The sequence below is a fragment of the Falco punctatus genome (assembly GCF_963210335.1).
Source record: "Falco punctatus genome assembly, chromosome: 6".
In the NCBI taxonomy this organism is placed as follows: domain Eukaryota; kingdom Metazoa; phylum Chordata; class Aves; order Falconiformes; family Falconidae; genus Falco; species Falco punctatus.
In genome coordinates, this window is record NC_137585.1 from 84,899,491 (window position 1) to 84,920,950 (window position 21,460).

The 21,460-nt window shown below is 40.8% G+C and overlaps 1 long non-coding RNA gene across 1 annotated transcript in view; it reads right to left on the reverse strand.

Annotated features, from left to right (window-relative positions):
* Positions 1-21,460, reverse strand: part of LOC308066551 — a 30,618-nt gene continuing 9,158 nt past the window's right edge. The window contains exon 2 of the long non-coding RNA XR_013929194.1: positions 1-21,460. This exon is cut by the window's right edge and continues 8,391 nt beyond it. This is a non-coding gene — a long non-coding RNA (uncharacterized lncRNA).

Consider the following 21,460-nt stretch of genomic DNA (forward strand, 5'->3'; position numbering starts at 1 on the left):
AAAAACCAAAAAAAAAAAAACAAAACCAAAAAAAAAACAAAAAAAAATTTAAGAGGTGCTTATATTGGAGTTGTTCCAGTGCTTCATTCTGGCAAAAAGAAAAAACAGCCTATGAAAGGTTCCCTGAACAGATTGCTGAGTGGATGAACTGATTTGGGTAGATGCTTCCTAGAAAGTACCACTGGTTTCTTTCTGGAAAGACTGAAGGGTACTGGCTGCTGAAGGGTACACAATCTCCTTGCAAATCACATTCCCAATGCAAGCTTTTGTTCTTGTCATATCTGGCGCTAAATGTTGCTCTAAGTAGTACCTTAAGCTACTTTAATAGGCACAAATTTAAAAGGTGTTCTCTTTTTTTAAACTTTTGCCTGTTACGCTACGCATTTTGTAGATTTTAATTTTGCTTCCCGCTTCAAGTGTTAGTCTGAACACTACTGTCACGCAGTGCTCCAGGGAAAAATAGTGATTTCTTCAACCCACACAACTGTGAAAATGTGGCAAGCAGGAGTCCAGCAGGAGAAAACATGACCTAGTATTTAAAGCACAAGTCTAGCTTCAAATACCTACCCTAATGTAAACTCCCTGTGGATCCATGGAAAAGTTACTCCGTTTCTCTGTAGTTCACTTTCCCTTCAGTAAAAAGACAGTAAGTCCCTGTCCCTCAGAAGTAAGCTTAGAGAAATCGTATCACAGGTTAAAGGACTTTTAGGCTTGGAGGATGCAACTACCTGCTTTGTTAGGTAGATGTAAGGCAAGGGGTAGCAGTGTCCATCACAGGATAGGAGCCCACGTAAGCTTTTAAAAGGACAAGTCTAAAGAAAGCTGTTGTATTATCCACTGTCAAATCTTTTACTCCCTTTTGCTTATAACACCTTCACCGTTTGCAGACATCTCTACCAATTGCCAAAGACCAGATCTTGCATTAGTGAAGTTTTGCCATCAATTAGAGTTGAATCAGCCTTTGTGTTTGTACATCATTATCACACTTAGCTGTTTATGCACACAGCAAGAAAAGCAACATTTCATCTGAAAGAATCTAATTCAACATCTACAGACAGCTTTCTATAGAGTCTGGCAAAGTAGGTCAATAAATCATATCACCGATAAGACATTGCTTTTCTATGGATTGCTGAAAGCAGGCAAAAATAACCTCACTTAATGTATTTGCAATTTTATTTTCTGTTTATGAAATCAGTTATTGACAATCTAATTTCATTTCTTGCTGAATCCTTCTTAATCACCTAAGTCTACTAAAGGAAAATTGTACAGTGGGAGATGATGCTTCTTAGCAAAACAGTAGACTTGGTTCTCTGTACCCTCAAAAGCACAGGGGGTTGCTGTTTTGTGTGGGGTTTTTATTTCTTGTAGAAATTGCCAGCCTGTTTCAGAGCAGAAAAACTGCTATAAACACAAAAACTAGAAAATCTTGCAAAATCACTAAGTTCACCGTTCTGACTTTGCTGCCTTTCTTGGCACCTGTGGAGGTTTTTTCTTGAGTGAAAACCAAACTCAAGTTCACAGCTGAGGTGGGAAGTGACAGCTATGGAAGTCAGAGGTCTTAGCAGTAAAATTCAAGCCCGGAAAGCAAAGGTTGCGCTGTATTTTGCTGAGGTCTTTCTTCCACTCACCTCTTGTAGTTGCAACTTCAAAGACATGTAGAAACAGGTCAGTTTAAGACAAGGTCTGGCTCTTGTGAAAAGCTTGCAATGTTAGAATTTAAATTGAGCATTTAATAAGCTAAATATTTGTAGGAAATAAACTTCCTCTTTAGTTCAAACTGCTAATTCTCCTTGGGGTGAATAGAAGTATAAGGTATAATTCAGTGGAAAACTCTCTGAAATAGGTTGTTCTTCTATTTTTAGTCTTATTGGGAAAGTAACATATCTAAAACCCAACATTTTTTTGGTCAGAACCAAGCAAAAATCTTACCTCTGAAAACTCCTTTTTAAGACTTTGAAAGACCTGCTACATTTAGATGAGCTTGTCCAAATACAGTATGCAGCTCACCTTGCTAGTGCATCTCTGCCTTCTTTTTCTACCTTTCCTTCTTTCCCTGAATTACTACCTCTTCTTAAAGCCTCATCCTGTAATTTTGTGCCTTTTTATTTTCCCTTTGTTCTTGCCAAAAAGTTATTCACTTAGGACCTTCATCCATTGGAAATATAACTTGTTTTCTTGGGAAGTAAGCAGATGTAATGTAAGATGGAAGGGACCGAGAAGTTTTGTTTAAGGTATTCTATGAAAGTCAGAAGATTATATAGAGCAACAAATAGCTTTTGTGATTTAAAGCCAAAACATAATATTTTATATGTCTTCAATGTAGTTCTTCCTTTGTGCTAAAATATAGAAGACATAAATAAAAAGTACAGAAACACAAACAGAAGTAAATAAGAAGACGCTGTAATTGTTAATTTCTTTGCTCCTCTATGGGATTTTTTTATTTCAGTGTGAGCAGAGAAGCAATAAAACTAAGAGTGCATAAACTAGCAAAAGCATGACGGCAGATCAGAGACCTGCAAGGAGCATCTGAAATAATATGCAGTCCAGGGAAAAGCTGAGCAGAGTGGTCAGTAACCAACAAAAGTGGGAACCAGGAAAGAAATGGGGAATATGCTTGACACCCCTCAGATGAAACTGGGAAGGGAAGGACAGCATAGGATTAATGAGCAGCGAGGAAAGAAAAATGGACTGGGGGAAGGTGAGAACTGAAGAGATGAAGAACTGAGCAGCTAACCGTGCTAAACAGTGAAAGACAGCGACGTTACAGCTTGTTCAAGGCATCCACATGCCTCTCCAGATTACCAGCCTATGACTGCTGGTGTCTCGCTCCCATATCCTTTGCTTACAAATCCTCCCTCCCACTGTTGCTGGTGATCAGCACAGAGTCATAGAACCATTTAGGTTAGAAAATATCTTCAAGATGAAGTCCGTTCTTTGCCAAAGGATGTGCTATCTGGGAAAACTCCTCGCTCTGGGATTGAAGAAGAGACTGCCCATGCCTTGGGTATGACTATTCACTGTCTGTACTGAGTGCTGCCTAGAACGTGGCGGCTGCATGTACTCTGCGTACCATACAATCTAGAAACCACAAACAATAAACAACCAGTTAAGTACATCAAACACTGCATGCTCAACAGAGAGATTCAAAACAGTACAAGTACTCCATTGTCTTTTTTTCTTTCCATAATAAGCCGCACTCTTTCTTTGAGGGGTGGGTTGGCACTGTAGGGTTCACGTAGAAAATAATACCAATGATGACAACTAATTTTAATGGCAATTCTCACTGTGGTGTTTTGGTTTAGGCATTACTCCAGTTTGAGATCAGTCTTTCTAGGAGGCATGTATGTAGGCACAGTCCTGGTAAGGGTCTGGAATTCTTTGAGATCTTAAGTGGGGAAAAATTGCTAGACTTTGTAGGTTGTTCAAATCTGATCCATTTCCTTCAAGTGAGTGTCTAGTAGTTTTGTTTTTGATTCCCCTGTTCTGTAATCACAAACCTGTTTATTGCAGGGAAAGCCAAAGAGCGAGAACGTTATTCATATTCTTTATTACTCAAAAAGAAGTTACAGTATAAAAGGTTGTGTGGTTCAGTGCCTGACACTTTCTCTTTTACTTTTGTGTGATTTGTGAGCACCTGAAAGTTGCTTGCTGTCAGTTCCTCGCTTTTTCCTCCAGTGGGGTTTTGCAGTACATGTGAGGGTATGCTATTCTCTTCCAGGTTATTCTTGTGTTATCTATTGCATGAATTTGAGGAGGTTCTTAGTAGCTTATGTGAAGTAAAGGAGTAGTCTCAAGCCGTTTACTCTTGACAGGTGTCTACATTACAAAAAAAGCTCCACATATTTGGCACCTGGAGGTCAGTCATAAAAGCTTCATTGCAGAATGAATTTGAACTTCCTTTTAGGTCAGGGTCTGTGTACTTTAATACATCAAAACACTACTTTTCTGCTATTCTTGCTCAGAGATAATAAAAGGCTTCATTTTTACAACAACCAGACCTGTGTCTTTCATAAGCACTAGCACCCTGAGATCAACATACCCTTACAAAGCTTTTATTAACTGGGACATAGAATACATCGAAATGATTAAAATATCCAGCCAATTACTACTGAAAAAAAGATATCTAATAAGAACAGATTTATAAAGTGATTTAGAGAAATTAGGTTCCAGAAGTCTGTGCATTCTTGATGCTATCATGTTTTAATATGATTGTGAACAATATTAGGAACAATAAAGGAGGTTAAATCAATGTCAGCCTGCAAGGCACTAAACATGGTTTGCCTTGAACAGCAGTGGTTGTTGGCTCTCTTCAGCATGGTTATACAGTGCTTCCTCCTCCATCCCTGACACGTTGCTAACTGCTATCCAGAAGAGAAGTAAAAGTATCAAAAATGGCTTCTGAATTAACTTTAATTTGAACAAATGACAACTTCTGAATTTTTGCCAGCCTTTGTTTGTGAGGAAGCTTTGTATGCTAATGCTTTCTTTGACACTCTTTTCAAGACAGCACAAAGAACAGAAACTCAATGTTCTTGCATTACCTATTAGACCCAAATTTTACCTGAAAAGCTGTCAAAACAAATGCTCAGCCTAGTCACTTTTTTCTTTTGAGTCACTGTCTGCACTCAGTTTTTGCATAGTTCTAATTTTCATTTCCTCCAACTTCAGTTTCAGCCCATCACATGAGTAATGAGGAAGACAGTGACATCACATGCCCAGAGTTTTAAAGCTTTTAGCTGTATTGTAGTTTATTTTGTATCCAGGACAAATATTATGAATAACTTGAGTACACTCTAGGCAGTACGGGATGTTTTTTACCAAATTCTGAAAAAAATGGGAATGAAAAGATGCAACTGGGCATTAAAAAGAACAATTGATCTCCATCTTCTCTACCCGGATGGAAGCATGCCACAGACCAGATTTGGTCTGTAGACCATCAGCTAGAGTACAGTAAATTAGAAGCATCTTTCCCATAAGCATTAAAGAAACAACTACATAAACAACTGTAAATTACATTATAAATAATCTTCTCATGATGTTTCCCCATTTTAAGTGAAAATGGACTTTTATTTGAAATTTAACAATTTTTATCTCATAGAAAATCTATGAGTTAAGAAAACAATAGAATTCATTTAATGATAGAATGGGATTCAGAGTGCATTTACGCTCTCTCCAATTATCTGCAAGCTTCCAAAACAGAGGTTAGAATAGGGGAGATACTATGCACAGCTGGTTGATTGAGCTTTTAGGAGTGTGGTTAACAAAGAATGGGAATGTTGTACAACACAGGATTTGCCCAGAAAAAAAAAAAAAATAACAATTACAGGCAGAGTATGGATGATTTGTCCAAAAGTATGTGGCAATGGAAGGCATAGAGCTGCTATAGTCACATTCAGTACACGCGCTTAAGTACATAAGGAAATTGCACAACAATACAGACATGGTTGGATTTTAAACCCTGAAAGTGCTCTTGCCATCCAACCCCTGTAAAAGAGCATTTGATCTACTAGGAATAATATAGTGCTGAGAACTCTGTGGCCTGTTTCAGGTTTTCTGTGCCAAATAATTTTTTACAATTAGATATACTTCGGGAAAAAAATTAATGGCAGGATGATCAAAAGCACAAAACTTCTGTCTTGTCCCAGAGGGCCTCCTACGTAGGTAACTGAAGTAGTAGAAAATGGTGTTTCCTACCTCTCCACATGTCCCTCTGGCTGCACTGGGTGACAGTGGGAGAGCCAGCCTGAGAAGATGAACCTGAATCACACACGTGTGGTTTAAGAGTGCGTTTTTCACAACCAACGCTCCTTGGTGAGATGAAGCTGCTTTTAGCAAAAGCACAGGATTGGGACGAGGTAGTCCAAAGTCCACTACATTTTTCTTACTTTGAAACAAATACCCTAGAGGTAAGGATAACCCTCAAAACAATTCCCCTCTTATCAGTTCTGACCTGAGGAGGACTATTCATGCAGCTTACTTTGATTGTCAGACTTTGGATGGATAAGTTAAGAGGCCTCTCTCCATATGTTGTCAGTAGACAGAGATGGGCTACTCTAAGGGGTGGTGTAGATACACCCCACATGATTTCAGGCACTTCACTAGCCACTTTGATCAATGGGGAACTGGGTATCTAATCTCCAGGTGGTAACTTGGATTGCAAGGGACAAAAGCTTTTCCTCAGAAGTGTTTTTCTCCCTCTCCCACCCCCATCTCTCTCTTTCTCTCTCCCTCCCCTCCTCCCCTGCTTTGATTACTTGAGGGGAATAGAACAGCTTTGTTTCTGATTTACCCAGCTTGGTTAAATGTCCGAGTCAGATGAGATAAAATCAGGTCTAGGCCCTAACTTAGACATCTAAACGTACATGCTGAAAGGAAACATTGTAAGTACCTGCCATACTAGCATGTGGTAAACATGAGCTTCTCATGTAGTAAGGAAATATCATATTCTTATTGTCTTTGGCCATCTGCACAAACAAGTCTTCATAAATATTCTCAATCAATGTATTTATCGCCTAGCTAAATTATCTGCACTTTTTATGGTTGGAATATTTCAACCAGCAGCTGAGCTCTTTGTACTGTGTGTTCCTTTGTAACGGGTAGTCTATCGCTGTCTTACTGAGTTAAGCAAATCAGAGACTCAGTTGTGCTGTAAATATAAACAGAATTATTGCCAGCAACACAGATCTTGAAACACTTTAAAACCAGGCAGGGCGGTTAGCCATTGTCACCCATCCCAAGAAGATGGTGGGACATGTAGCAATGTAAATTAGTGCTCAGCCGTGTGGAGCCCAGTCTTCCCTTAGCCACTTTCAGTGAACTACTGCAGTCACCAGCGAATGTGAACAGTGTAATTTCTTTAAATAATAGAATCAGGCATCTGAATCTAGGTAGTCAAATTTAAAATTTAGAAGCACAATGCTACCTAATTACCTGTGAAGCCAGATTGCAGCCAGCGCCATGCCTCCAGAGGTCTACCACTGTAACCAAGACCAGAATCCAACCTTACTTAATATACCCTTAAAATAAAAAACGTGGAAGTACTAGGTTGGAAGCAATGCAAGGAAGAATGATAGTGTGCTGAGCTAAGTGATAAATTCATAACATATTTTGTCCTTAATGAAAACACATCTGATTTGTGAAATAGGAGGAAAAAATGAAGCAATGCAAGGGGGAAAGGTTATATGTCTAGGTTTTTGTATGTGAAAGTATGTGTGGTATGTTCTCAGGGTGACTACAAGAATTTAAGTGCATTTTTAGCTTGTGTCTCCAACATCACAAGCTTGTTCTGCTTCACAAAAGTTATAAATCTGCTCCATCTACTCAGGAATGGTTTTGACTCATTTACATAGAGCCCGTGGCTAGAATATACACTTTTCTCTAGGACATTCAAAAAAATCCCATCACTGTGGAAGTAACATCAGAAAGAGCTTCTGTGCTGTTCCTCCCTGCAGCACAATGCATGACAGAAAGCTGCTGCCTGCCTTCTGAGATCTCCTGAGCCTGTATCCTGAGAGATTTGTGACTCAGAAGAGCATCAGTGAAGATCTTGGTCTTTGAAGAAGAGACAACCTTCTAGCTTAGTAAAGTTTGCAATGAATACTGATAGTTTGGATAAGCATTTGATTTTCGTCACAAAACCTTAATTATGCTGAGTGTAATTTCAATTGCTTCAGCTTTACCGAGTTTCAGAGGTTTTTTGAAGCATAACCAGAAGGTGAGCCTGAGAGGTTACTGGGTTTGCCTCCACACACTCCTCACTCTCTGGTATTTTCCCATTAGTTACCCATGTCTGGGAATCATGATGACACTTCATCCATCCCATATTGCCACTTCCACGTGTCATGACACTTACAGCAAAATCAGTCCTAGCATATCCTTTGCAGCAGACCAGTAACTGAGGTCAATTCTGAGCAAATCAATCTTTTGTCACTTCTGCCCTGCCTCACTACAAGTATACATATGTACGCTGATTCATCCTGTACATTGCTAAAGCTCTCTCCCTCTCTTCCATAAGCCAAAACTAATGAACAAATTAACAGACAACAACATTCAGAAGTTCCAAAAATCACGTGAAGAATACTGGTGTGAAAATTATGGGGAAATGTTCAACATGAAAACAAAACTTACTTTCACGTGGCAGTTTCACAACTGAAACATTGCTTTGGATTGCTGCATTGCAGTTAGCTCCTTTATGGTAGTTTACTCTTCCTAGTGGTTTCCACACAGATCTGATGGGTGATGCAAAAGTCCTAAGCAAGGAGATTGTCTACATAGAGCAGCTCATAACCATCACAGAATAATTCACCATGGGAAAATACTCTGTCAAAATAAAAAAATAATGGCAATCATTTTTTGAAAACTAAATAATTGCTAAAATTATAAATAATTCCACAGGGAGGAGTCACTCCAGACAAATGCTCACAGGGTTGTCCTTGCCATGGTAATGAATTTGGCTCTGCACAGGCAAGGCCATTCTGGAGTCACAGGTGAGAACCCAGTGAGCATGGAAGCCAAGAGTCCAAGATACTCCTGCCAACCCCGTCATCATTCCCGAGGTAACAGAGGGTTAAAATGAAGAAAGCAAGTGGTGGTAAGGCCCCACACAATTTTTTTTCTTTTTGATTAAAAGAAAAAGGGGAAGTAGAGCTTAAATAATTCACAGTATAACTACTTAATATATGCCACAGTAACATGGATTTTCTGACTCCCATCCTGTACTTTCACCATCCAAAGAAGCTTCTTTGTTTAAAAACTTCAAAAACATGTTACCTCAAATATGCTTATTGGTAGGCAGGCTTCTATTTCACTCTGGTCAAATTCCAAACTGAATAATTACAGCCTGTCTGCTGAAAACTCCCACCATAATTTCATTTGGCTCTACTGCTCTAAACTACTCTGCAGAATAGCTGCATGCTAAGCAGCTTCCCTGTAAAAACGGGCAAAGCGAGCACACGTGCCAGCAAAAAAAGCTCCCCTGATCTGTTTTAAAGTTTGGAAAGCACTTCAGACTTGAGTGAAAGAGGGGGTCACCAAAAGATGTGATGTATACTGAAGCATGTGTGTATACATGCACAAACATATACTGAACTTACCAAATACATTTACAATGCAAGGTCTACATGAAAGCAATGTTTTAGAAAAACGCACCACAATAATTACTTGTATTTGAAGGGGCGGGGGGGGGGGGGGGGGGGCGCGGGGAGCAGGCAGTATCAGGAAGACACATGCTTTTCATTATTTTCTCATTGTTTTCCCTACAAAGAAAGATTCATGGACTATGGTCTCTCTAGAAAGCCACTATTCCAGCCATAGCCCATCTGCACACAGGCTGCGGATTTCATACTTGTCACATGCTTTCCCAAGAAATTGTCTGCACTAACCTTTGCTGATAGGTGTCACAGTATTTCACAGTAAAAAAACCACAGCATGTGTTGTAAATAGCAATAAGACTCGGTTTTGCCAATATTTTTCTTTTTATACTAGACTGGGAATTCTATCATGAAATGGCCTGAAGTTCACTGCTTCTGTATAGCTTCTCAAGCTAAGCAAGTGAACTGGATAGAAATACCTCCACTGCATTTATCAAGACAAGAAACTGAGCAATGAAGTAAATTGTGGTGATGGGAAGGTGCGTCATTGATGGCCCTTCACTACAGCACCAGCAGCAGGAAAAGGGCTTCACAATTACTCAGCACTGTTCATCCTCGGGGACCCAAACAGGAAATCTCACCCTTGGATTTTACTCTTGGTTGCCTGCTCCTTTGACAATGTGCACTCTGCCTACATAATGCAGTCATTCTCTCCCAGCTGATGAACTCTACCTATATCTATGTCAAACAGCAAAGTATTTTGATTGCAACACAGGCCTTTGAACTAAAACTCCAGAGGAATGTTGGCACAGGACTAACAATACCGAGCAATTAGATTAAGTGCTCTCCCACTGAAATGTAATCACCCTCTGCAATAAACCAGCTCCTACTCAAGAGAGCAAAGAGAAGGCGATTTTGGCCAGAAGTCACCTGGTGGGGGTCCTCACTGGGGAGGACTAGAGAGGTGCCACATTGCCTGGTGACCAGGTGTGAATGAGCCCTCCCCAGGTGCATCAGGGAGCCTCCTGGCTTGTTGGTAGGGGAGGGGAACCTCTCATGGCTTCCCCCTTGAGTAAAAACAGGAGGCCTAGAAACACTGTGCAAGACTTGTTTGCTCATGCATTCTGCAGGTCTCCTGGGTCTGTAGGCATGTCAGTGTTTGAGGGGGAAGCCGGGATTCCCAGAAGCACTGCAGCATCCAAGGTGGCTTCTAAGGGAGCCTGAGACTGGAAACCAAATCTGGGCCCACACAGAAAGGAGGGCTCAAAGCACCTTGAGCGTCCATGTCTGGATAAACACGCTGGAGAGTAGTCAACTGGAGGATCTTTCACCGCATTTTGTTATACTACTTCCTTTCTCATACACTCAATACATTCTGTTAACTCGAGGCTACGCTAGACACCAGCAAGGACAGAACGTTATTACATCCTACTAGACACTGGAAATGTACTGACATCTTCCTATACAGTCAGAAGTCATCTTTGCTAAGAAAAAGCTGTTGTAAGGGTTTTAGTGACACAAGCTGACAAGTAGAGAGTAGGATTGCATGTTAAGCTTCTCGGCAGCGGTGCTTATGTCAGAAACTCCCACATACAAGGAGCTCTTCCTATGCTGTCCAAAGACATACAAAAGGCAAGTAAACTGCAAAATTTTCCAAATAACACCAGTAATAAAAGCTTCTTACTTTTGACCTGGGATAGTTTCCCTGGTGATACAGCTGAGAGCGTGATACTAGATGCAGAGAAGGGCAGGATGAAAGCGATCCCTCCTTCAGCTGCCTTGGCTTTAGAGACAATGGCAGTCAGCACCATGGCCTCAGTGGATCTGCACAAAGGCTGACAGAGCAGGTGCCGGTCCGCCCTCGCAAATGAGTAATGGGGAATGATAAACTAAGAAAGCGGTAGCAATGCAAAGATCTTGACAACAGATAAGAGCCAAATGCCTAAAAATGTCTTCCCAGTTAACTCTGGAGAAGCTACATTGAAGCCCACATGCTGCATAGTACTGCCTCTCTAGTTTCTGTGAAGAGGCATGTCCAGGTGATGCAGATGTTCATCACACCCTGCGTATGCCTGCCTCCGTCTATTCCCTTACAATGAAACAGGGTTAACAGTAATTTTAACAGGTGCCTCTTTAATTCCTCAACAATAGCAACTCTACAACCTTCCCACAGCCCGCTCTAGTCTACGTTATACTAACAACAAGACAGCAAACAGCAAAGATAGTCCTTGCTGCCTAACTGCATCTTTATGACACAAATGAAATGTACTAGTGCTTGCCCTGTGCCCAGCAAAAATGGAAAACCTCTGATCCCTATTTTGTTTTGTAGAATGATCTCTAGGTATCAATATATCATTAAGCTCTTAGCACGTCCTCACAATCTACTTTCGTCAGTACCAGAAAGTAGTTCTCCCAGAGCTGCAGCCTAGACCATTTTTTTCTAAACCCTTAGCATTCCTGTAGCTCCTCTCTGAACTTCCTTCAGTTGTCCACATTTAAAATGTAGGACCCAAGCTGCATGCATTCCCTCAGACGTGGCCTCCTAATGTCCAAAGTAAAACACAACAGCATTAGTATCTGCTTGCAATTACCCCCTTGTCAATTCTGCTGCCTCTTGCTGTCATGTGTTTGTCAAGTAATTTTTGCTCCCTAAGCATACCACTTTGTCCTTCTCTTCATTGAATTTCCTTTCACTGTTTTGAACCATTTCTTCTGTTTACCAAAATCATGAATTTTGATCTTGCCTTCCACAGGGTATGTAATCCTTCCCACCACGTTTTCATCTATATAGAACTCCTCTCTACCTTATCATTTGCTGCTGATGAAGTTAGCAGAGGATGAGAAGCATTCTTGTATCCCAGTTTGAGAAGAAACCATTGATAACTTCTCCAAAAGCAGCTTTTCAACCTTCTGTGTAAGTCCATCTTAATCCTGTTTCTATGGATTGACAATCACATGATTCTGTATCAAGATTCATTCTAAAATATATTATTTCTACTGCTTCCCTTTATACTCTAAGCTGGTCAGCTTGTCAAGAAAGGAAGTCTGATTGATTTGATATTATGTGAGTGTTGATAAATGCATGTTGGATGTTTGTTTTGAATTTAGGGGCCTAAAATTATTAACAATTTGCTGTGATATCATTGTTTTAACTTTATAAATATATTTTTAATCTATTATTTTCTGCTTCACTGTCCCTAGCTTTTCTTTTTCGCATAGTCAGTAATTTGTGGTCACAGCTAGGCTTTTTTTCAACAGTGGAGACAGAAAAGCACTGAATGTTTCAGTCTCCTTCCTGTGTTGTCCATTAGTTGCTTACTTCCCCATAAATAATGGAACTGCATCTTCTCTAACCATTCCCTTACTTCTAACACAAGGCTATTGATTAATAAAGCTGTGGCTGCATAGCAACCTTTTCATGACAATAAATGTTCTCTATTTCTCGACATTCTATTCTAAGCAGAATTTTCAGCCATTGTGTATTCACCTTGTAGTCCAGATGAACTTACCATATTTCTTGAGTTTGCTTATGAGACTGTCATGTGGGGCTGTATGAAAAGCTACAATAAAATCAAGACAGTGTACAGCTTCAGCTGCTCCTCCTTTAAAGAATTTTTTTCCATCCTCATACACAGTGAAAAACTACAATGATCTATTGCTGGTATACACCCAAAATTAAGTGCCCCAAAAGAAGACGGTGTTTTTAAAGTGATCCCAACCAGGCCTACAAGGACCCCTGAAGGACAGTGGGTCCCATAGCTTCTAGCTCTTACCCAAAGTGCAACAGAAGTGCTCAGAGCCTTTGCATTGCTCAAAATTCATGCAAATAGAATTCTATCTTTTAGGTGTTATTAGTGGTAAGTAGCTCCCACCAAATTAAAGACAGACTATTAGAGAAAGGCATAGCAAAGCTAGGCTGCAACCTTGGTGCTTGTGGCTGCCAATAAACCTGCTCGCCAGCAACCCTGCGTTGCAGAACCAGGATTGCAGGATATTGGGCTGAACATCAGAATATATCTCATCTGGCTCTTGCACGGCGTCCGATTATGTGAGTCTCAGGCATCAGTGTATCTGTTCACACAGTGAACTCCATCAGTGTCTTCCATAATGCCGATGGGTTAAGGAAGCAGCTGGAGAACCGAGGCACAAGGGGAAAAGGCGGCGTATCAACGGCCCCGCCGGCTGGGGCCAAGTGGGCAGGCACCCCGGTCTGGCCTTACAGTGCAGCCAGCCAGCATTTCCCAAACCGCCCAGTTTCCATACTTGCTCCTTTCTGTTATTCATGTCCAGTGGTTAAGTTTGAAAGGTTACTGATGCTGAGACCGGTTCCTTAACTCCATCAGGTCAGTGTTCACATCTTTCCTCCCCAGCCTAAATACCAAGTTCTGTTGTGTGAAATGGCACTTAAAACTAAACACATCTGAAACTGCCTACCTCTGATTTTCCATTCCTCCTGATTTCTTTACTATTCTTACTCTTTTTGCTTTATTGTTTTGCTTCACTATTTTCCCAGTCCATTTGGGTACATGCAATTTAATAATTATCCTTTCTTCATCCTCCAGGTTGTCTTCAAAGTCTCTCTAAATCTTACCTTGCCAAACAACCAATTCTCTTTCCTCCTCTCTCCTGTGCTGCTGCCTTCTGCTTTACCTTGTGTTTATTTGCTTTGGCTTATTTTCTTTTTACATTTCAAGATTTTCATGCAGAGACAATGCCTGCATGCGTAAAGTGCATCATAATTCTATGATGTCATAGAAAAAAAAAAAGAAATATGAAGAGAAGGTTGTTTTTACAATGAAAATAAGCACGTTTCTTAACTGTGCTGCTATGAAAGAGAAACAAACAAACGGATATTAGGGCAAGACCCTGTGCCAGCACCTAACTAGTTCATCTTTTCCTTCCCCTAGTCAAGCAGGCAGTGAACTGCCATGGGGACTGTTTTTCAGAGAGGCAGAGTGAAGGCAATGCCTTTGGGAGGCAGAGATCTACACTCACTGACATATGACTTGGCTGAAAACCAAGCCGAGAAATGTGCTGGTTTGGATTATGGTATTTTGTTTCTCTTTATTGCTATCAATGCTAATCTTGGGAGGAGCAAGGGTACAGTTGCTACCTGCTCTGCTTCGTTTGCCAAGCCCCTCGTAGCTTGCCTTCCAGGGAGAGACCCCACAGAACCTCCACTTCCAACATTTTACTGTGTAAAGTTCCTTTTAATACAAAAAGCATATTAACCATAAGTACGTGCTTGGGATTGACAGACTGATTTTGAAGCTGGTTGTCTTTTGAGAGTGACATTTATAAAGATTAATCCATGGGACATTTTCTCCCAATATGCAGTTTTAAGCATCAAAACCAAATGCAGCTGTCTTGTTACCAATAAATTTATGTCAATGGAACAAAGATGACTTAAAATTCTGATAAGTGAAAACTTTCTGGCTGACTGGCCACCTGCATATTTTCAGTGCTAGTGTATCTCAAATTCCTGCATAAACAAATCACAATTATTTTCCCTGTAGATTAACTTATTTTTATTTTTTTTTATTCAACAATGCTTCAACACTTCTTACTTGAATCTAGATGATCCTTAATTTAGTTTCTAGGAGATAGTCCTTGAAATAGTGGTTGTCTGAAGTGGTAGAATTATCACATACTTTAAATGTCAGCTCTGCTGAAATAGCACAAATAGATCACGACTGATGTGGCTCTCTAAAAACCAAGCCTAAAATTTAACCCTAGAAGAGTCGTGTCCAAGAAATTCATCTCACTCTTTCTATACTAATGAAGAACACTGTAGCAGGATAAGTAATTTCCTGTGTAATCCACAGATCTCTGTACACTACCGAACTAACTATAAAGGAACATAGGAAATATAGTTTGAAGCTTAAGAAAATTTTGTTCAAAATTTCACTGTATGGGCTGATCATCTGTTAAGCAAACAAAAATGTCTCCAGACAGAGAATTCAAGTTCAAGTCCCTGGTATTTCTTAACAATGATCAGATGAAGTAAAACATTAAGGACAGATCTGCAAATCTTCCTGTGAAATGCGCAGGAATTAGAAACTCTGTTTGCCAGAAGGAATAGTAACTGAAAAATCAATTGCAAGTCACACTACACAACATCTGGAGCTGCGACAATGTGCTGTTTAACTGCCTGTTTGAGACCCTTGTTCACACACAAACCCTGTTCCAGGCGTCCTAAGTGCTAGGTCAAACACACTGAAGCCACAGAATGCAAATGTCCGGATCAGAGTAAAGTTATTCAGCAGGCTCAAATCAACTTGGAAAAGACAGTGGCTTTGTACAAACAGATATTGTCAGCCAGATACCTGTGCATACTGCAGTCTTTGGCTTTCCCACTTGCTGCCCACAGGCATTTTCTCCAATTCTCCTGTCCCTTCCTTCTTACTTCAGCAAAAAGTCATTCTCCCCATCTGAATATTGTTTCATTTGAATGCAAGTTCAGGATCTGTCTCCTCTGTCTCTTTGGATATTTACTAAAACTGGAACATTCATCTTAAATACCTTGCACCGCATCACACCTCCAGATGTTGATATTGCTATAAAGGCCAGCACCTGACGGGACAACCAAGCACCAGTAGTCACAGCCATAGGCTTTTGCTCTGCTATCTGCTACGAGCTTGCCATTTGTGTACTGCTTCTGCCCATCACAGTCCAGTTTGGAAGCAGGTGAAGATATTGGATCTTCCAGGTTTCTAGGGAAGAAGCCATTACGGCAGCGCACGATGGTGGACATCCAGCAGCCCATGCAGGTGAGCACACATGTAGAACAGAGCAAGGCAATGACTGAAGACAAGTAAGCCAAAAACATTTCCATCCTTTCTTGCTGCAACAGCCTTGACTGAATTCTAGCCGGATTAAATTTTCTACAATTATATTTTCCAAGTATATTTTCTGTAATTTTTCACAGTACTGAGGGTGTTACTCACAGAGCATCTTGGCTTCCCCTTTGCACAAAGACAGTTTGCCACCACCAGGAAAGAAGGGGCATCCAGGAGCAATTGCTGTCGCACTATGGGGCACCAGGCACCCATGGAGAAGAAGTGGCATTTTGGTTCAACACCTTTACACTTCAGCGGCACATTTAAGATGATTCCACAAGCAAGAGCCAAAGCAGTCTGGCAACAATCCTGCTAAGGAGTTCACACTGTGAGTCCTTTACACTTCCTTTTTTTCCTGTGTTGGGTCTTAAGCGCTTTGCCTAAAGGGCTGTCTCACATTAACAGCCATTCTCCTCCGGACCCCAGCCGGGCAGCCTGCACCACCTTCCCTTTCCTACCACAGTGGCTCTGAGCAGGATTCCTACCACATCCTCCACCCTAGCGCCGTCTGAGCTGCCCCCTCCAGCCATATAACACCGTGCAAGAATACAGGGGGGGAAACGAGCATACATCTGTTCTGAATTGCCAAGATTTTTAGTTGTGTTTTAACTATGAAGTAAGGCTGAATGCTGATAGCTCGAGTTTTGCCCGTTTAGGCACAGCAGTTGGGCCCTTAATCCACGTATGGGCTGCAGTACAATTTAAGAACAGAAATGTGGTCCTGCTGTCATGCCATTTAGAATCAATAGCTGCAAATCCAGCTATTTGAATTTTTTCTCCTGGCCTGCAAAGGGCCGATAATCCGGATACCTGAAATATTGTAGGTCACCATAAACTTCTAAACCTGCAGTGGATTTTTTGTGAAATCACAGCTCTAAAATGAAAAATCCTGAAGAGGCAAAGTATTTTGACCCATGTGTGTTTTAAATTTCTAAAGTAATGCGTTGCCATTAGCAACATAAAACATTTTGGGACAGTTAGCTACAATTGGAAGGAAATGTAAATTGTTGCAGTTACCACAGTCATGTTCACCCAGCTACATTGTACACATATAGCTCCTGTCATCATGAATGTGTGCAACAAAGGGAGCCTTCATTCCATTTCCAGCAGGCTGGATGCCTAGTTTGGCCCATTACAGCCAAACAGTTGAAGCATCAAGGTCTCTCTGCATTAGGGTCTTTCTCATTAGGGAATGCAAAGATAGAAAGAAAGACTGAACATCAGCAACTGCTTTAAAATTGCAGGTGCTAATGGTGATCTAAGGCAGCACAGGAATCAGTGGCACAGCCTGGAGCTGCAATTTAGCCTGTCGAACTCTCTGTATGGCCAGACTACTGTTTGGTACAAACTGGACAAAAGTGTGTGCCATCAAAGACCTTTTTATTATTTCTTGTATTTCGTCAGTTCTTACCATTTTGATTCACAATACTTGTAATATTGTGGTACTTGAAGCTTTGATAGTTTATTAACAACATAATTTAATCACTACCTTTTTCTATTTACTATTTATTTATCACAAATAAAATCCTAGCTGAACAAATAATCTCTCACACATTCGACATAACAGAAGCAGAAGGAAGTACATTGGTACTAGCGCACAAGGTCCATTTTTACTGGAGCTAGTGACGTTTATGATGAGTAGATTTTCTTCAGGAAGTACTAAAAAAAGTCCAAAGGATTGCTCAGAGTCATTTCAAATGGTCTAAAATTTCAAAGACTCTACAGAAGCAAGCAGAACTAGAAGTCCACTCTTTAAAAAAAAATATCTGAGTGTTCCCAACAAATCTAATGGAAATGAGACCTTCTTGTTCACGTGGAGTTCCACAGATTTTTCCTCTTGCTGCTATTGTGCAATGCCTTCTTTGGGGGGGTGGGGCAGAAAGAGTGGTGGTAGGAGGGGGAGAGAGAAAGAAAGAAAAAAACCCCAAACCAAAACACACAGAAAAAGCCTTAATGAAAAGATTGCCAGTATTTCTCGAAACTGGTACTTGTGCATCCATATTGAAGTGACTTTCTCCTATGAACAACAGCACTTTGAAAAGGTTGGTTATTCATTAAATGACAATAGTCAGACAACGGCACCACTATATTGTCTTATGCTAGAAGAGCTCTACATGATCTGAATTCTCTTTCTGGGATTGATTTTGCCTTCTAATCTATGTATTATTGTATGAGAGCATGTAGGAATGTCTGATTTTATGTACCATTTCTGCAGCTAATCAGAAATCAACCGGCTGCCTTGGAGGACTGGCTATAGATTTCTTTTGCTGTTGTCAGAGGCTTAAATTCAACCCAGGATTTAGGGACCGATCTTAATGCCGCTGAATACCCACCCTCTCCAAACCTGGAGAAGGCATCATGTTTTGGGTTCAAACCAAGTGCGGTTCCAGTGCAGCTTCCCCTGTATCCAGAGGCCAGGTGCACAGCTGGTGACAATGTTTACATCAAATACTGGTTTAGGACCACTTCTGCTAATGATTGAAAGTGATGACTTTCCTCCAAGAGTAATCACGCCTGCCTATGAAGTGAACTGATTTCATTGTAGCTCCTAATGGGCAGATATCAAAGTGATAAAAAAGGGACGGTGCAATGCCCTCTCAGCCCTGCGGGCAATTCCCGCCTGGTGAAACAGAGACTGAAAAGACAAGGTGTTATGAAATAGTTCAAAAAGTTGTTGCATCGGTTCAAACAGTAGGTTAAAAATCTTCCTTCCTAAGGCTTCAAGTGTATCTTCTTCTCATCACTTCAAATCCGTTTTGTGATCCGTTGGTGATAATGAAAGCTATCCATTTACTGCTCTTGCCGAATGTATTGATTAATTGTGCGCAACACTCTGAAGATAAAGCACTGTGCTGTTAATAAACACAGTCTAATGATTCTCTCACGGGTTTTTTAGCACTTCTCTTACTTTGTCCAAGGTGTAAATACCTCACTGCAGCTACAGGCAGCCAGGCTGGCCGGCTGCATGGACCACATGCTGATTTCAGCTGAAGGCTTTCACATCAATTGTTCCGTGGCTGTTCCCCTCCATTGCCAACACATCATGCTATCTCCTGCTGTTGTTTCCTTGCTTGCTTGTTCAGGGCCAGGATAAGGGAATTTCAATGATTTCTGGTGAAAAGGGCCCTTCCTTTACAGCAGGCTGTCATTTCCCTCTGCCTAATACACAAAGGCGGCAGCCAACAGGAGCACAACCGCTTTCATTGGCTGCTAACAGCCTTTGAGTGGAACAAAATGAGGAAAAGAGAAGAAACACTAATTTCCTCTTCACTCTCCTCACCCTGCCTCAGAGTTACATTAGGGGGGCAATTTTCTTGGAGGAAAGAAAGAACCTTCCTTTTGCTGCCCACAGAAGTGTGACAGAAGAGGCTGCAGAAATCAGCTGTTAGCATAGATCGATATGTTTTTCACACACAAAAAGACCTTCCATTTAGTTTTCTCTCTCAGGCTTCTGCAGCACATGATTTGGAAAGACAATGAATATTCCTTTCACATGTAATTGCAGGCATGCACCAGTTTAAAGGTATTCAGAACCCGGCAAAGCACCATGTGAAAACAAAGGAAAAATGTGAAAACTCAGCTGCTAACATGAGCTGTCAGTGAGAATTAAACCTTCTTCAAGGCACCCGTGTCAGCCTCACCTGAGTTAAGAGGGCTGCTCCATGAGGTGATAGAAACAGCGAGCTCGTGGGAACTGACCCTGCCAACACTTACACATGTGCTTCGTTTTAAACCTAGAAAAATACTCCCATTTGGGCTATCAATATGCACGGAGTTAACAACGGGCTGCAAACGTTGGTGAGATCAAGACCTGAGTCCGCTCCTCTACCAGCCACCCCAAGAGACAAAACCTGCAGAGGTTCTCAGTGGGTCGCTCATCTCAAACATTCAGAGAGAAACAAGATTCTGATTGTAAGCTGTTGCTGTTGTGACTAATACACAAAGCAACTAATAAGGAAGCAAAATATCTCCCTCATTTTGTGTCATGCACGCCACAGTGACTTTTTTGCTTATAGGACATATCACACAGAAAGCAGGATAATAAATTATCAAGATCAGTCAGCTCTGTAGCTGATCCTATGGCTCTTTCTCAGTGTCTAAAACTGTGACAGCAACCATTTGAACCTTTTCCCATGGCTGAAACACCTACATCTCTCTCCTGTTTCAATCCCTTCATGCTTAACAACCTCACTGACATCACATTTTTCCTTTATGAGGACACCAATTTGGCTACTTCTACCTCTATACCCATTTTTACAAAATTTCCAGGAATTTAATAGATACGAAACCTGAAATTAAGTCTTGGTTCCAAGTTTATTGTAGAGGAACAGGTAAAAATCCAAAACATCACTGCGTAAGACTTATTTCCTTAGGAAAACATGGTAAAAATAAGAATGTATATCAAACCACAAAAACTGCTAAAGGATTCAGGAGCAGATGCAGTACACAAAGTTATTTTTCTTTCTACCCTTTCTTCCCAAACTAGATTTAAATGTGATCTGTAGCAATACTTATCATAAGCTTGTAATACAGTGCTGTGATCCATGGTAATAACCATTTTGAATATGATGCTATTAACACACAGAAATTGTCTGTCTGCTGAAATTTCATCATACTGTTCCATTCTGAGGTCAAAAATGGGTTTCCCCTCTCCATCTGTTACAGTTTTGGAGATTTATTGAATAAAGAAGACAAAAGTTCTAAACACTGAGTAAATCTATTTTAGGAAGTATATTTACCACAAATCTAATGTGTTGGGTGACTAACAACATACATGTGTGCACTGTGCTTGCCAGAAAACATCAACGTTTCCAAATAGTTACCACATTGACAATTAAAATAATGTATTTGCCAAATGTTTGGTTGTTTTTCTTTATTTTATTCAAACGATGATTTCTCTTCTGGTCAAAGTGCAGAACAAAATTTCCTGCGTATCAGAAGTAAAACATTAGGGAGAGATTCTAATGTCCGATAGAGGCTCATTCAGCTCTGAGCCATACAATATTGCTCAGATACTATCAGGCTTGTCATTGTTGTAGGAGGCCTAAGAGCATCCTAACAAGGAAAACTGAAATGAGGCTTAAAAATTTGCCTCTTACAAGTCCCCTGCTTGTCAGTCCCAATTCTCCAGCCGTTTCTCATGTTGCATGATTTCTGGCTTCTGCTGACCCTCCTGCTGCCTCCATCCTTCTGTAAGTGATGGAGGCAGGAGAGACAGATGGAAGCAGGAGTTCGCACGCACAGCACTCTTATGCCCCATGATATGCCCCAGAAAGCTTAATATTTGAATGTTCCTACTGCATTACTGACTTCAGCTCTGGGACTGGCTGGGGTGGGGAGAAAAATAGAAAAATAAATGATCAAAGAAGAATTGAAACTGCGTTGCCTTTTTGTAACATTCCCGTTCTTAAGCCTCCCACCTACTTCAAGCAGAAACAGCTGCGAATTCAGAGGAATGTAGGAGCTGAAGCTCAGGTGCTGTTAAAAATACAGATGTCAGACGAGTTTCTTCCTGTGACTTCTTTTCCCCTC